Raw genomic sequence first — 17378 nt, 5'->3', positions numbered from 1 at the left:
TCCCAGCTACTTGGGAGGCCGAGGCAGGAGAATCGCTGGAATCCAGGAGGCAGAGGTTGCAGTGAGCCAAGATCGTGCCACTGTACTCCAGCCTGGGTGACACAGCGAGACTCTGTCTCAAAGAAAAAGAAATAAATAAATGGCCGGGCGCGGTGGCTCAAGCCTGTAATCCCAGCACTGTGGGAGGCCGAGACGGGCGAATCACGAGGTCAGGAGATCGAGACCATCCTGGCTAACACAGTGAAACCCCGTCTCTACTAAAAAATACAAAAAACTAGCCGGGCGAGGTGGCGGGCGCCTGTAGTCCCAGTTACTCGGGAGGCTGAGGCAGGAGAATGGCGGGAACCCGGGAGGCGGAGCTTGCAGTGAGCTGAGATCCGGCCACTGCACTCCAGCCCGGGCGACAGAGCGAGACTCCGTCTCAAAAAAAAAAATAAATAAATAAATAAATAAATAAATATGCCACTCTGGCAAACAGACTTTTTTGAGTTAAGGGTCTTGAAAAAAACAGCAAGAACAAGATCATTCTGACCTTCCTACTGTTTATTAAAAGCAGATGATTAAATTCCTGTGTGACAAATATCCTCCCTGTACTGGAAGGAAAATACCACTCTTATCATCATCAAGGATAAGAAGTTGAGGCCAAGGAAAATCTGTACCGACAAACCGTGTTAGACTAATCCTTATCCTCCTAGCCACTTCTCTATTCAACGAACCACCCTAGCTCAAGCTCCTTTGACGTGTCACATTTTCACAATTTACTTTGCGTTGTCTAATTCAGTATCTCTGTGTTTATCTCTAACTGCCTCCTTGAGTCTCCATTTCCTTTTGAAGGCTCCCATGCCGTGTAAAACTTGCAGTAAATAAATGTGCATGCTTTTCTTCCATTGCTACAGCTTATGTCAATTTAATTCCCAGGCTCAGCCACAAAACCCTAAAAGGGTAGAGATAAAATTTTGTTTCCTCTATAAAGGGAATTCCAGCCAGAGGGATGCATGGAGAGACCATATCTGAGAAGGAAGCCAATCCGCCTGCAGGACCCAGTGTGCAAGGGCTCAGAAAATTCACTTCCCACGTTTTCTTTTCTTTGCAAATTACTTGGCAATATGCCTCAAGAATACAAAAGAGTAAACCAAGGAAAAGACACCAGGATCCAGGAAACAGTGGTTTCAAATGAGGTAAGTAATCAAGGGAAGTCCCTGGGTGACAGCTGTGCAGCAGATCAAGGCAGCAAGTAACAAAGGCGGTAGGAGGAAGTTATCTTGAGGAAAACAGAGAGTTGAGTATTTTTCAAAATCTTACACTAAGTTTGAGATATTGTAATAATAGAAAGATACCAACAATGCAAAAATAAAAAAGAAAGAAAGAAAGACAGGAAGACAAGTAGAAAGCCACCTTATTAGGATAATCTGACTGCAAGCAGCAGGAAAACCAAACCAAGAAGACTTAAAAATAAGACATTTACTATCTGACATAACAAGAGCTTTATAGGCAGGAAAGCTTCAGTTGACTGGTTCATTCAGTATCTGATTCTTCAAGTGCGTGGGTTCTTTACATCCTTCTTTTGTTTTTTCTTTTTCTTTTTTACAGTCCAGAGGTTTTTTTTTTTTTTTTTTTTTTTTTTACACCTATGAAGTCATGAATTCATAGGGAATAGGTTCCAGCAGCTCAGGCTGCTTCCCATTGGTTCTCATGCAGTGTGCGTCCCCGGGTGGAGCAGCCCCGCGCTTCCGCCGAACCTGCGTACCTTTCTCTTTGGCTTCTTTCTTTTTCTGACCATTTTCCTTCAAGCGTTTCAGGAAACTATCTCGGCTCTTAGAGTACTTGATGTACTCAATACGCACATTAATTATCTGGCAAGAATCTTGCCCTTAACTTGTTTGTTAACACAATGCCAACAGCATGCTGGGGAACATTGTAGACTCTTCCAGTTTTGCCAATGTAACACCTGCGGGATATTCCTTTTTGGACAGTACCCATTCCCTTGATGTCTACACTATCACCTTTCTTACAGATTCGTATCTACGTGGCCAAAGGAACGACGCCATGTTTTCTAAAAGGCCTAGAGAACATATATCAGGTGCCTGTCCTCTTTCCTTTTGTGTTTGTCATTTTGACAAGTTACTGGAAGATGGCGGTTCCGGCCAAAAGGCTACATCTTTCTTTCTGCCATCTTCACTCATCCAAAGGCAGGCTCCCCTCATGGTAACAAGATGCACACGCTCTTTCAGGGTTCATATCCAACATGGCAGAATCCCAAAGAAAATATTCTATCTCCCTTAGAGAAAGGAAAACTTGCCGGAAGCCCCTAGTAGGCATTTTCTCCTGTCTCATTGGCTAAAACTATATCCTGTGCACATCTGAACAACTACTGGAAAGGAGAAGGGAACCACTGCAGCAGGGATTGTTAATTGCCCCTCAATATCCATCTCCCCCTCCCTCCTTTCTATGATAGAACTTCTCTAAATCGTATCTTGACACGTAATCACCAAGCTAGAAGCAACTTTTCCCATCCTCTCTTGCACCTAGGTGTGGCCATGTTACTACGTTCTGGCCAACAGGATATGAGTGGAAATGATGTGGGCGATTTGTAAATTTTTCTTTAAAAGAAGTTGTGTGCTCTCCACTGGCTCAATTCCTCCGTTCTGGCTAGCATGAAGATTCGGTGGTAGTGGGTCCGCTTTAAACTTGAGAATGAGGGCAATTCCCAAGGGGATGACAGAGCCATGGATAGAAGGAGCCTGGGGACCCAGGACATTCTCTTGATGCTCAGCCTCTCTATCCTCTTACACTGTCAGCTAGCTAGGAATTCTACCTGACAGACCGGTCCATTCTATTTATTTTGGTGACTATTAAAGTAGTGGCAGGGGCTGGGCATGGTCTCATACCTGTAATCCCAGCACTTTGGGAGGCTGAGGCAGGCAGATCACTTGAGGTCGGGAGTTCGAGACCAGCCTGGTCAACATGGCGAAACCCCATCTCTACTAAAAATACAAAAATTAGCCAGGTGTGGTGACAGGCACCCGTAATCCCATCTCTCAAGAGGCTAAGGCATGAGAATCACTTGAACTCGAGAGATGAAGGTTGCAGTGAGCCGAGATTGTGCCACTGCACTCTATCTTGAGTGACACAGTAAGACTCTGTCTCATAAATAAATAAAGTAGTGGCGGGTGCTCTGGCTCATGTCTGTAATCCCATCACTTTGGGAGGCCAAGGCGGGTGGATCACCTGAGGTCAGGAGTTTGAGACCAGCCTGGCCAACATGGTGAAATCCTATCTCTACTAAAAATAAAAAAATTAGCCAGGTGTGGTGGCGGGCAGCTGTAATCCCAGCTACTTCGGAGGCTGAGGCATGATAATTGCTTGAATCCAGGAGGCAGAAGTTGCAGTGAGCCAAGATCGTGCCACTGCACTCTGGGCAACTGAGTAAAACTTCATCTCAAAAAGCAAAACAAAACAATCCAGAAACTTCCTAAAGTAGCCAAAGCAATATCCCAATTACTGCAGTGGCCATGCTTCCCTTAGGCCAGTGGTTCTCAAAGTATGATTCCCATACTGAGAGCACCAGCATCACGGAAGAACTTGTTGGAAATGTATATTCTTGGGCCTTACCCCAGACCTACTGAATTGGAATGTCTGTGAATGTATCCCAGCAAACTGTTTTTTGTTTTGTTTTTTTGAGACAAAGCGAGACCCTGTCTCAAAACAAATAAAGAAAAGAAAAGAAAAAAGAAACTTAAAAAGAGAAGAGATGAAAGAAAATGGGAAGAGATAATGTCAACAGGCGACATCATGAGAAATGAAGGTGCTAATTTAAAATCATAAATGCAAGGAAAGAGGAATTCAAAATAAGAATATAATTCTATTGTTAGAAGGGGCTGGGTAAAGGTGTACTAAATCTTCATTTTGCATAAAAAGAAAGTCAATAGGTAGTTCCCAAAAATACTATATTAAGGCCAAACAAGGTGCCGCATGCCTCTAATCCCAAGGCTGTGGGAGGCTTGAGGCAAAAGGATTGTTTGAGGCTTGGAGGCAACATAATGAGACCCCCATTTCTACAAAAAAAAATTAATGAATTAATTATTTTGAGATGGAATCTTACTCTGTCACCCAGGCTGGAGTGTAGTGGCACGGTATCGGCTCACGGCAACCTCCGCCTCCCAGGTTCAAGCAATTCTCCTGCCTCAGCCTCCCAAGTAGCTGGGACTATAGGCATGCGTCACCACGCCTGGCGAATTTTTTTGTATTTTTTTTCAGTAGAGATGGGGTTTCACCGTGTTGGCCAGGTTGGTCTCGAACTCCTGACCTCAGGTGATCTGCCCACTTCAGCCTTCCAAAGTGCTAGGATTACAGGCATGAGCCACTACGCCCAGTCAAAAAAAAAAATTACTATTTTTTAAATTAACCAGGCGTGATGATGGCACTTGTAACCTCCCATCAGGCTGAGGTAGGAAGATGGATTGAGCTCAAGAATCTCAAAGTCACAGTGAGCTCTGATTGTGCCACTGCACTCTAGCCTGCATGACAGAATAAGATCCTGTCTCTAAAAACAAAACAAAACTGTAAAATACTGTATCAAGAAACAACTGCCAGGCACGGTGACTCATGCCTGTAATCCCAGCATTCTGGGAGGCCAAGGCAGGTGGATCACTTGAGCTCAGGAGTTTGAGACCAGCCTGGGCAACATGATGAAACTTGATCTCTACAAAAAAATTCAAAAATTAGCCGGGCATGGTGACACGCAGCTATACTCCCAGCGACTCAGGAGGCTGAGGTGGGAAGATTGTTTTAGCCAGAGAGGCCGAGGCTGCAGTGAGCCAAGATGGTGCCACTTCACTCCAGCCTGGGTGATAGAGCAAGACCCTGTCTCACAAAAACATAAATCAAAGCAAAACAATGTCTGCGTCAGCATATTATTTAAGGATATGAGGCAATCACCATAAGAATAAAAACAGACGATTCAACTAGTTAAAAAGAACTTTCCCTTTTGGGATGGGGACTGTGAGGAGAGCTGTTGATTTTCATTATAAATCCTTCTGTACCGTTTAATTTTTTTTTTTAACCTAGGGCATGTATGCTTATAATGAACCATTGAAAAATTATACTTTCAGAGGGGCTCTACACAAGGTGGGACAGAGTCCTCCCACTCTGAGAGTCTCTTTGTGAAGTTCTGCTTTGTCCAGGAGGGGGTCACCAGAATGTCTGCAGAGCCTCCGCCAGCCCTGTCTCATGAGGCAGCTTTACAAATGGTCAGATGGGACAGGGTTTGTGACAAAAGGCCCTCTCCTCATTGGCATAATCCTCTAGACAGCTGTACCGGGTGAATGGGAACAGCTCAGAGCAGTCTGTTGGCAGGCTTGCTGCTGTCACTTCTTGTAGAATTTCCTCTCGACCACCCTGCTCTCTCATTCAGATGTCGAACACACAGCCTTAATGGGTAATGGATGTTTTCACCCAGAGAATCCTCCTCATTAGCCTCTCAGATCTGACCAGGAGGCTGAATGTTCACATCATGGAAAGTCATAATATTTCAACAATCATTGGCCCCAAAGCACTTGTTCAAATAGTAATGGTAGTTAGGATGTTGTAAGAAGATCAATTAAACCATGTCTATGTCTTTACATTTAGCTGGTATGTTTCCTCCTACCATACTGTCCTGTTTGTGATTTACTCTGTACCCAAAAGCTGATGTCAGACTTTCTGCTTTCAACACCAAGTAATTATGGGTGGAAATGGGGGAGGTTGAAGTGGTCTGGGAGTGGAGTGACATGTAAGGCAGTAGTTTTCAGATCATTTCCGGTGGCGCCTTGGTGTGCTGCAAAGATACTTTCATGGAAATGTCCCAGGGATTGGTCAGGACCCTGGATCCTACCTCACTCGAATCAGAGTAGCTCATTTTTGGGTTTTTTTTTTTTGAGACTGAGTCTCACTCTGTTGCCCAGGCTGGAGTGCAGTGGCACGATCTCGGCTCCCTGCAACCTCTGCCTCCCAGGGTCAAGCAACTGTCATGTGTCAGCCTCCTGAGTAGCTGGGATTACAGGCACCCACCACCATGCCCAGCTAATTTTTTTTTTTTTTTTAATAGAGATAGGGTTTCGTCATGTTGGCCAGGCTGGTCTGGAACTCCTGACCTCAAGTGATCCGCCCACCTCGGCCTCCCAAAGTGCTGGGATTACAGATGTGAGCCTCCAGGCTCGGCCAGCCCACTTAATCTTAAATGCAGTCTTCCACTTCATACAACACACAGGACATAGGATGCAGCAAGTTGGAAAAATTACTCATACCACCACCCAGATGTGCAAAGAATTTAGAGTGCATTTTCCCTTTGCTTGCTCATTTAGAAGCACACCTGCTCCTCTTCACCTCCCAGGTAGCAGGGGAAAGGCTAGATTTAATCTCATTACAATATTTCCATTTCTTTCCATTTATACAGGCTTGTTTCAGCGTAAACATTTGGTCCATTCGAGGTTCAACTTCCCACTAGGGCTAATGAAAATCTTTACCTGGTTGAGTAAATGTTTTCAGGTAAAATACTCTATCTCTCAAATTTAGTCTCCTCCTCCTTGACCTGGTAGAAAGGGCAGGACTTACTATATCCTTGTGATGCCTATAGGATAAAAGCGTTCCTGAGTGGTATGTATCTCAGGCCTCCTCAGGTCTCAGAGGCAATGCCCCAAGCCTGCCTGGGTACTGTTTGCCCTGCTGCTGTTGGGGGTGAAATTTGCTGCTGGGATCATTCGTGGCTTGGTCAGTGCCCAGCGGGCGGTCTCCAACAAAGTCACTCCCTCTGAGCCTATACCACACCCTCCACCAAAACTCTCCCCTGTTGGGGCCACACAAGCCTTTGCTATCAAGCCCTCTCGCTCTTGCCCCCGGGGACCCACAAGGCCCCTGGTCCTCAAGTCAGCCACCTCTGTGTCTTCCTCCATCCAAAAGACCTGCAGGAGCTTCCGAGCCTGGTGACACTTGTTGGGGACCAAGAGCAGCCTGCACAATGATACTCCATCCTACTCGGCCCCAGCGATCAGCCCAAACACAGACATTAGGAACATCTGACCATCCATCCCTTTCCCTCGCTCTTTCAGGCTACCTGCAGTGACCGCAGCAGCAGGGGCGGGAGTTGCCTCTCCTCTTCCAGCCTGGAAGAGCATCTATACTACGCCCCTCCTTCCAGGGTTGACTCCCGCCCGCCCCTCGGGGTGGGAAGGGTTCAGGAAACACACGCCAGCTTATCTTAAAGAAGCATGGTCAGGAATCTTTCAAAAACATACCTGTTGCAAGGGGGAAAGATACCTCCAGGACAACAGTGATTTGCCTCAGCGGGGCAAAGGCCAGGCCTGATGGAAGAGCCCAGCCTTCGCCGAGCGCCGCAGGGAGCCAGCGACTCGCGCCTGCGGTTCCAGTCCCGCCGCGATCCTGAGGCCTGCGCATGCTCGGTGCTGCGCGGGGCTCCCTCATCGAGAAACCCAGGAAGGCCGCATCCTTCTCGTCGCTGTATTCCCCAGGACCTGTGGTTCCTTATATTGAGTGGCATGACTGCATTCCTGCCCTTGCCGTTGACTCATTCTTTGCCCTTGTCAAGTTTCTTTTTTTTTTTTTTTTCTTTTTTTTGAGACTGAGTCTCGCTCTGTCGCCCAGGCTAGAGTGCAGTGGCCGGATCTAAGCTCACTGCAAGCTCCGCCTCCCGGGTTTACGCCATTCTCCTGCCTCAGCCTCCCGCGTAGCTGGGACTACAGGCGCCCACCACCTCGCCCGGCTAGTTTTTTGTATTTTTTAGTAGAGACGGGGTTTCACCGTGTTAGCCAGGATGGTCTTGATCTCCTGACCTGGTGATCCCCCCATCTCGGCCTCCCAAAGTGCTGGGATTACAGGCTTGAGCCACCGCGCCCGGCCCCCTTGTCAGGTTTCTTTGCATGAGTCGGTTTTTCCCCCTCTCGTTAGAACTGATAATAAAACAGACTTACCTACCCAGGGCAACATAGGGAGACCCTGTCTCTACAAAAAATAAGAAAATAAAATATTAGCTGAGTGTGGCGTCACACGCCTGTAGTCCTATCTACTTGGGAGGCAGGAGGATCGCTTGAGCCCAGGAGTTCAAGGCTGCAGTGAGCTGTGATGGTGTCACTGCACTCCAGCCTGGACAACAAAACGAGACCCTGTCCCCCAAAACCAAAAACCTCACAAGGCTCTTCCAGGTATGAGCTAAGATAATGTATTCAATGTCCCTTAGTAAATTCAGAAATGCTGGGGATAAAATATACGTAACTCTCAAATACATCCAGATTATTAACAGTGTAATGTCTACAAAGAAATGCTCGTTGTCTCATTAGCGTTCCTTTATTTAATAGAGTAAAAAAGAATGAAGATTTTAAAAAATTAAATTCATGGAACTGTTTTTATGTTAAAGGAGGGAAACATGGCTTATGAACATTTTTATTCTTCTTGACCCAGCCCTTGTACAATAAAGTTTGCTAACTACCATTATCTCATTTGCCAGTCATTAATCCAGAGAGATTTATTTAGAATCATTAAAGTTTCTCCCCCCAAAATTAGGTTGAGATTTGATTTGAATTTTGTTAACCCTGACATCTTTGTAATATTGAAACTTTTCAGGAAAATGATAGTTTCCTTTGCTTATTCGAGTTGTTATTTTTCTCTGAGTAGATTTTGGAGTTCTCTTCATACAGTCTAGTATTCTTTATAAAGATTATTCTTGATAATTCTGTAAGTTTCTTTTTAGCCTGGATGGTGGCTCACACCTGTAATCCCAGCACTTTGGGAGACCAAGGTGGGAGGATCACTTGAACTCAGGAGTTCAAGACTAGCGTGGGCAACACAGGGAGACCTCGTCTCTATAATTTTTTCAATTAAAAAATGTTTTTTTTCTGATTACAAATGAGACTTTTCTCTCCTTCATGGTTTAACTGTTTATAGAAGATACACAGTTAAGGGAATTATTTTTGCAAATTCATCCTATAGCTGCCATAATAAAAATAATAAGAGTGATTTTTAAAAGTACACCTGTATCTTATAGTATTTAGCAGTTGCCAAATGACAGGCACTATGTCATAGGTTTTAAACGTATTTTCTCAGCAAATTTTCACAATAATCCTATAAATTAATTATAGTTATTATCCTAATGTGTAGATCAAAACGCAAGCCCAGTGAGATGTCATAATTTGCCTAAGGTCACACAGTTCATTACTAAACATGAATTAATTCTCTTAGGTTTTCTAGATACACAATCATATCATTTATACAAAATGACAATTTTGTCTCCTCTTCCCAAGGGCTATGTGTTCAATTTTTGTTCTACACTTTACTGAACTGGTCATAATTATATTAAAATGTTAAGTAATTATTCTCACTTAAATACTTCTAAACCCTTTTCCATTCAGTGGATATGTGTATATGATGCTGTAGTCAATAGAAATAATGATCACAGTAATCCCTAACACTTACTGTGAACCCAGGCAGTCTAAGTCTGGAATTGATGTTCTCAATTACACAACTAATTCAAGAGCTACTGCACCTTGTTATACCATGTTTTAGGCCACTCTAGCATGATCCACATGTTTCAAACCTTCTCTACCACCTCCCTTCAGTTTTCTGGCTTTGTAGCCAAAGTTCATTTCTAAGTCTAGCCCCAGTTGGGTTGGTGATCCTGTCGACCATGAATCTAATCTGGTACTTTCTTATGACCTGTTTCCCGTAATGGTCCATTGGCTCTACTCTGTGAACTTAAATAAACCCATCTGGGCTGGGCGCAGTGGCTCAAGCCTGTAATCCCAGCACTTTGGGAGGCCGAGACGGGCGGATCACGAGGTCAGGAGATCGAGACCATCCTGGCTAACACGGTGAAACCCCGTCTCTACTAAAAAATACAAAAAACTAGCCAGGCAAGGTGGCGGGCGCCTGTAGTCCCAGCTACTCGGGAGGCTGAGGCAGGAGAATGGTGTGAACCCGGGAGGCGGAGCTTGCAGTGAGCTGAGATCCGGCCATTGCACTCCAGCCTGGGCGGCAGAGCCAGACTCCGTCTCAAAAAAAATAAATAAATAAAAATAAACCCATCTGTGTCCTCTCTAGACCTCAGAACCCCGTCCTTTTTAAGTCCAGTTTCCTTTTACCAACAGATCCTGATGAAGTCTCTCTCAACATTCCTTTCAAAGATCTTTGAAAACAGAAAATAAGGAATTTCGAGAATTTGTATTCATCAAAACCCCATAATAGCTATGGCAGCATGGTGGCGCACAGCCGTAGTTCAAGCTACTCTGAGGCTGAGATCAGAGGATCACTTGAACCCAGCATGGTGGTGCAGAGCTGTAGTTCAAGCTACTCTGAGGCTGAAATCAGAGGATCACTTGAACCCGGGAGTTCAAGGCCAGCCTGGGCAAAGTAAAGAGACCTCTTCTCCCCAAGTCTCTAAAAAATAAAAATATTGAAAGCCCCAATGTCCAGTGTCAGAAAGGTCAAGGAGAAAGTGACACTCTTCTACACTACACTTCTAAATTCTTTTTAAAGGGCAATTTGACAACGCATGTAAAACATTTTGCATATTCCTTGACTCAGAAATCTCACTTATTGGCCTCCTTCTCCTCCACCCCTGTCACCACCTCTGTCCTGGAGAAGAAGCCATATTTGGTTTCCCTCAATGGGCAAGACAGAGGCAACGCGGGCACCATGATCCCGGCTCTGCCTTCCAGCAACCCGCAGCTCATTGCTCTCATCCTGGAGCAGCTAAGAGCCAGGCCCGTGTGGCAACTTCTGTCGATGCTGCCTGGCCACTGTGGACACCAATCCAGCTTACCAAAACCCGAGGCGAAAAGCCGAGCATTCGATGTCCACACACCTGGATGAGCAGGATTGGAATCTTATCATGCACAAAAGCCTATTGCGAAATGATCAGGGACAGAGTGAGGTTCAGTCAGGGACATTGGAAGCTGGAGTAGACAGGGTTATTTCTCAGGCAGAGGATCCACAATCAAATCACAACCTCAGGCCACCAATGGAACGAGAAATTCGTGAGATCCTGGGTGCCCAGAAGACAGCAATGTTGCCAGTGCCCCCTTTAGAGCCTGCAGACCAGGACCCTCCAGCTCCAGCCCAGGGTGCTTCCTGGGAACATGCCCAATCCCTTTTGAAAGCTCTATTTAATTACTGGTGAAGGAGTGACTGGTTACATAAGAGTGCAACTTCAGAATGAAGATAGGTCAAGGTCTCACTGATTTCTATATCTCAGCCTTGGCTGTGGGCAGTGTCCAGTTTGAGTGGGGAGCTAGTTTGGCAGTGGGGATGTTGACCCAGTTGTTCCGTGTATTGTGCCGCCATTTGGCCAGCCTGTCCAAGGATACGACACCCAGTAGACACTACAGAGAGATAAAGAAACACTGTAGGAACCTGGGATTGTCCTAAAACAGACTTTTATACTAGAACAAGGAGACTCTATGTGGACTTCAGCGTTTGTGCTCTGGAATACACCAAAGCTACAGTGAGAGAACGTAACCAGTCCCCAAGACAATTTCAAAGACAATTTTCAATTTTATAACAATATAAAGGGTAGTTGGGAGTAGGTATTTGACAGTGCTTATTTGATATTGTGTCTCAGAGTTGCAAACTAGAATGTAGAAACCACTAGCATCAGATATCTAGAAAGTTGTTATGACCTTCTTCCACATGAATCTTCTAGCCAGCTTCCTTTCCCATGTAAGAGGTGACAAAACATGGAACCCTAGAATGTGTGAGGAAGCTTGGACGTTAGGTATAAAGAAAAACATTTGTGGCTGGGCATGGTGGCTCAGGCCTGTAATCCCAGCACTTTCGGAGGCCGAGGTAGGTGGATTGCCTGAGGTCAGGAGTTTGAGACCAGCTGGACAACATGATGAAACTCTGTCTTAACTAAAAATACAAAAATTAGCAGAGTGTTGTGGCATGCGCCTGTAATCCCAGCTACTCAGAGGCTGAGGCAGGAGAATCGCTTGAACTCAGGAGGCAGAGGTTGCAGTGAGGCGAGATCACACCACTGCACTCTAGCCGGGGCGACAGAGCAAGATTCTGTCTCAAAAAGACAAAAGAAAAGCATTCGCAGGCTCTCTGTCCAGTGCCTCTTCCTGTCCTGCAAGGGCTAGTAAGTCTGGGGTGTGTTTAGTTTATTCTCATGCTTGTGTTTTTTAAGAAAAGTAAGTGGTAAATAAATGGCTTAAGATTTATAATAAGGCTGGGCTGGGTGGCTCACGCCTATAATCCCAGCACTTTGGGAGGCCAAGGGGGGCGGATAACCTGAGGTCAGGAGCTCGAGACCAGCTTGGCCAACATGGTGAAAAACCGTCTCTACTAAAAATACAAAAATTAGCTGGGCATGGTGGCGAATCCCTGTAATCCAGCTACTCAGGAGGCTGAGGCAGGAGAATCGCTTGAACTTGGGAGGCAGAGGCTACCGTGAGCTGAGTTCGTCCCGTTGCACTCCAGCCTGGGCGACAGAGCAAGACTTTGTCTCAAAACAACACCACCACCAAAAAGATTTATAATAAAATCAAATAAAATTTGATACTCTTTTTAAAAAAAATCTCACTCGGAATTTATCCTAAGTAAATCATTATGGATAAGCACAAATATGCTTTTACAAAGATGTTTATTTTGATACTACTTATAGAGGTTAAAATTTTGTAGCACTCTAGATGTCCAGCACGGTTTTGTTTGTTTGTTTGTTGTTGTTGTTGTTCATTTGTTTGTTTTGAGATGGAGTCTCACTCTGTGGCCTGGTCTGGAGTGCAGTGGCGCGATCTCAGCTCACTGCAACCTCTGCTTCCCGGGTTCAAGCTATTCTCCAGCCTCAGCCTCCTGAGCAGCTGGGATTACAGGTGTGCACCACCACGTCCGGCTAATTTTTGTATTTTTAGTAGTGGAGGGGTTTCGCCATGTTGGCCAGGCTGATCTCAAACTCCTGACCTCAGGTGATCCACCCGCCTCAGCCTCCCAAAGTGCTGGGATTACAGGCATGGACCACTGTGCTCGGACTGTTTGTTAAATAAATTCTACTACATCCAGAGAAATATTTCCTTACATGGAAACGTTCATGATACACTGTTAGATTAAAAAAGCATATCACAACTCAACATGTAAAGTATAATCCCATTTGTGTTTATATATCTATTATTGTCTATATAACTGTTATTTTAAATTTATCTAGCTACCTATTCATGTATATATCTATCATTATTGAGATCACACAAAACAAAAATAGATAATTCCAAATATTCATTTCTCACTAATGGAATTATTAAGAAATATGCTATATTTCTTCTTTTTGTTCACTGTTTTCTGAATGTTCTACAGTTGGCATATATCACTTTTGGAATAGTAAAACGGTTATTCTGGCCAGGTGCAGTGGTTCACGCCTGTAATCCCAGCACTTTGGGAGGCCAAAGTAGGAAGGTCCCTTGAGCCCAGGAGTTCAAGACCAGCCTGGGCAACAAAGGAAGACTCCATCTCTACAAAAAAAGTGGGGAGTTATTCTTAACAGCTTTCTGTTAGTTAAGCTAAAGGCAGAGAGACAAAACATATAGGGCTTACATATGATAGAAGTTGGTTCTTTTTTCCTCTCCCCAAATTATCTGTCGGTGCAAGGGCCCAGTGTTACGGTGAAGCTGTACTCCACAGAGTTACTCGGGGTCCTGATTTTGTGCTGCTGTTATCTATGTTGGTGTCTTTTCCACGTGGTAGAAGCTGGCTAACCTCCACTTCCACATTCTAGCCCAAGGAAAAGTCCAAGGTAGGTAGATATTTCTTTAAGGGGATGACCTAGAAGTTGCACACTTCGTTTTCACTCACCATTGGCTTGAACCTAGTCACGTGACCACATCAGTCAAGAAGGCAGGCTAGGATCTATAGTCTCCAGCTGTCAGCCATATGCAGTTGTCCCTTGGTATCCATGGGGAATTGGTTCCAGGATGCTACCTCAGAAACTAAAATGTGCAAACGCTCAAGTTCATTATATAAAATGACATAATAGTTGCATATAACCTGTGCATATCCGCCTGCATACTTGTAATCATCTTTAGATTACTTATAGTATCTAATACAATGTGAATGCTATACAAATAGTTGTTATACCATATTATTCAGTACAGATGCAACTATAGTAGGCCTAACTACATTTTCTATCCACAGTTGGTTGAATCTGCACATACAGAACCCATGGAAACCCAGGGCCAACTGTGTGTGTGTGTGTGTGTGTGTGTGTGTGTGGTGTGTGTGTGTGTGTGTGTATTCAGCTAAAATTTAGGGGGAAGGGATTATTACTAAAGATGAGTAGGAATAGTGAGAGATGGACTCATTGGACTCTTACTTAGATATTAAAAATTTAGGCTGGGCTCACGCCTGTAATCCCAGTACTTTGGGAGGCCAAGGTGAGCAAATAACCTGAGGTCAGGAGTTTGAGACCAGCCTGGCCAACATGATGAAAACCCATCTCTACTAAAAATTCAACAATTAGATAGGCATGATGGAAGGTGCCTGTAATCCCATCTACTCAGGAGACTGAGGCAGGGGAATCACTTGAACCTGGGAGGCCAAGGTTGTAGTGAGCTGAGATTGTGCCATTACACTCCAGCTTGGGTGACAAGAGCAAAATTCCATCTCAAAAAAATTTTTTTAAATAAATTAAAATGTACAATAGCTATAATACTGTGATTTTGGCACAGGAATAAATAAAAAGACTAGGACAACCATAAATACACTGGAACTCATGTAAGGTTAAAGCATATAAATTAAGATGGAGGAAAATAAACTCAATAATGTTGAGAGAATTGGAAAACCATTTGGAAAAAACAAAGTTAGATTAAATGACAAAATTCATTCCACATAAAGACTTAACTTTCTGTAGGGAAATATAGATGAAAATGGCAACCAGATTATGACCTCTGCTTTAGTTGGTTCCCCATTCCACAAATTTCTGGACCTTATTGAGAATAATTATCTTTTTCTTGACCTTCAGCAACCAGAACTGCAAACCATACACCACATATAGAAGACATCATGCTTGTATTAGGTCAGGAGAATGCTTTATATTTTTTTTGTGTTTGTTGGTTAGTTGGTTGGTTAGTTGGTTTTTTCTTTACTTTCTTATGAAGCAGTCTTTTTTATGTTGATCTTCTTTTTGTTGATCTTTATTGATAGATAAAATGCACAAAACTCATAATCCACATAATGACTTCTAATTCCCATCAAGGGACTACCCTAGGTGTGTATCTGATTCTATATGCTCCATATACACATTAGTCTCCAACTCAACAAGAAAAGAGCAAGCTGGGCACGGTGGCTCACGCCTGTAATCCCAGCACTGTGGGAGGCCGAGGCGGGGGGGATCACCTGAGGTCAGGCGTTCAAGACCAGCCTGGCCAACATGGTGAAAACCCTCCTCTACTAAATATACGAAAATTAGCAGGGCATGGTGGCGCCTGCCTGTAATCCCAGCTACTCAGGAGACTGAGGCAGGAGAATCACTTGAACCCGGGAGGCAGAGGTTGCAGTGAACCGAGATCATGCCATTGCACTCCAAACTGGGCAACAGAGCAAGACTCCATCTCAAAAAAACAAAAAAAAAGAAAAAGAAAAAGAAAAAAGAAAATAACCTGATTTAAACATGAGTAAAGGACTTGATATTTCTCCAAAGATAAAATACAAATGGCCAAAAACATAAAAAGATGTTCAATATCAATAATCATTAGAGAAATGCAAATCAAAACCACAATAAGATACCACCTCACACCCATTAGAATAACTACTATCCAAATAAATAAATATATAAATAAGGCCTGGTACGGTGGCTCATGCCTGTAATCCCAGCTCTGGGAGGCTGAGGCGGGAGGATTGCCTGAGGTCAGAAATTTTTGAGACCAGCTTGGCCAATATGGTGAAACTCTATCTCTACTAAAATACTAAAAATGCAAAAAATAGCCGGGTGTGGTGGCACACCTCTGTAATCCCAGCAACTCAGGAGGCTGAGGTGAGGGAATTGCTTGAACCTGGGAGACCGAGGCTGCAGCTAGCCAAGATCATGCCACTGCACTCCAGCCTGGGCAACAGAATGAGACTCTGTTTTAAAAAAGCAAAAAACAAAAAACATACATACATACGTACAATAAGTATTGATGAGGATGTAAAGAAATTGGAAGCCCTGTGCATTGGCGGTAGGGATCTAAAATGGTGCAGCCACTATAGAAAACAATATGGTGGTTCCTCAAAAAATTAATAAACATAGAATTACCATATAATCTAGGAATTCCACTTCTAGGTATGTATCTAAAAGAATGAAAGCAGGGCCTCAAAGAGATATTTGCACACCCATGCTCATAGCAGCATTATTCCCCACAGCCAAGGTGTGGAAGCAACCTGAATGTTCGTCAATGAATTAATGGATAAACAAAATGCGTTGTAAATATATAATGGAATCTTATTCAGTCTTTAAAAGAAGGAAATCCTGTCACGTGCTATAACATGGATAAATCTTGAGGATAGGCCGGGCGCGGTGGCTCAAGCCTGTAATCCCAGCACTTTGGGAGGCCGAGACGGGCGGATCACGAGGTCAGGAGATCGAGACCATCCTGGCTAACACGGTGAAACCCCGTCTCTACTAAAAAATACAAAAACCTAGCCAGGCGAGGTGGCGGGCGCCTGTAGTCCCAGCTACTTGGGAGGCTGAGGCAGGAGAATGGCGTAAACCCGGGAGGCGGAGCTTGCAGTGAGCTGAGATCCGGCCACTGCACTCCAGCCTGGGCGACACAGTGAGACTCCGTCTCAAAAAAAAAAAAAAATCTTGAGGATATTATGGTAAGTGAAATAAGCCAGTCACAAAAAGACAAGTCCTATATGATTTAACTCATATAACATATTTAAAATAGTCAAATCTATAGAGACAAAAAAGTAAAATAGTGGTTACCAGGGGCTTGGGAGAGGTAGAAATAAGGAATTGTTGTTTAATGGGTATAAAGTTTCAATTTTGCAAGATTAAAAATGGCAGAGATCCCTGAACATTAATTCTACAGAACTATACACTTAAAAATAGTTAAGATGGCCGGGCGCGGTGGCTCAAGCCTGTAATCCCAGCACTTTGGGAGGCCGAGACGGGCGGATCACGAGGTCAGGAGATCGAGACCATCCTGGCTAACATGGTGAAACCCCGTCTCTACTAAAAATACAAAAAACTAGCCGGGCGACCTGGCGGGCGCCTGTAGTCCCAGCTACTCGGGAGGCTGAGGCAGGAGAATGGCGTGAACCCGGGAGGTGGAGCTTGCAGTGAGCGGAGATCCGGCCACTGCACTCCAGCCCGGGCGACAGAGCGAGACTCCGTCTCAAAAAAAAAAAAAAAAAAAAAAAAAATA

Source organism: Rhinopithecus roxellana, chromosome 21, assembly GCF_007565055.1.
Source record: "Rhinopithecus roxellana isolate Shanxi Qingling chromosome 21, ASM756505v1, whole genome shotgun sequence".
Taxonomy (NCBI): domain Eukaryota; kingdom Metazoa; phylum Chordata; class Mammalia; order Primates; family Cercopithecidae; genus Rhinopithecus; species Rhinopithecus roxellana.
This window is presented reverse-complemented; position numbering follows the sequence as displayed.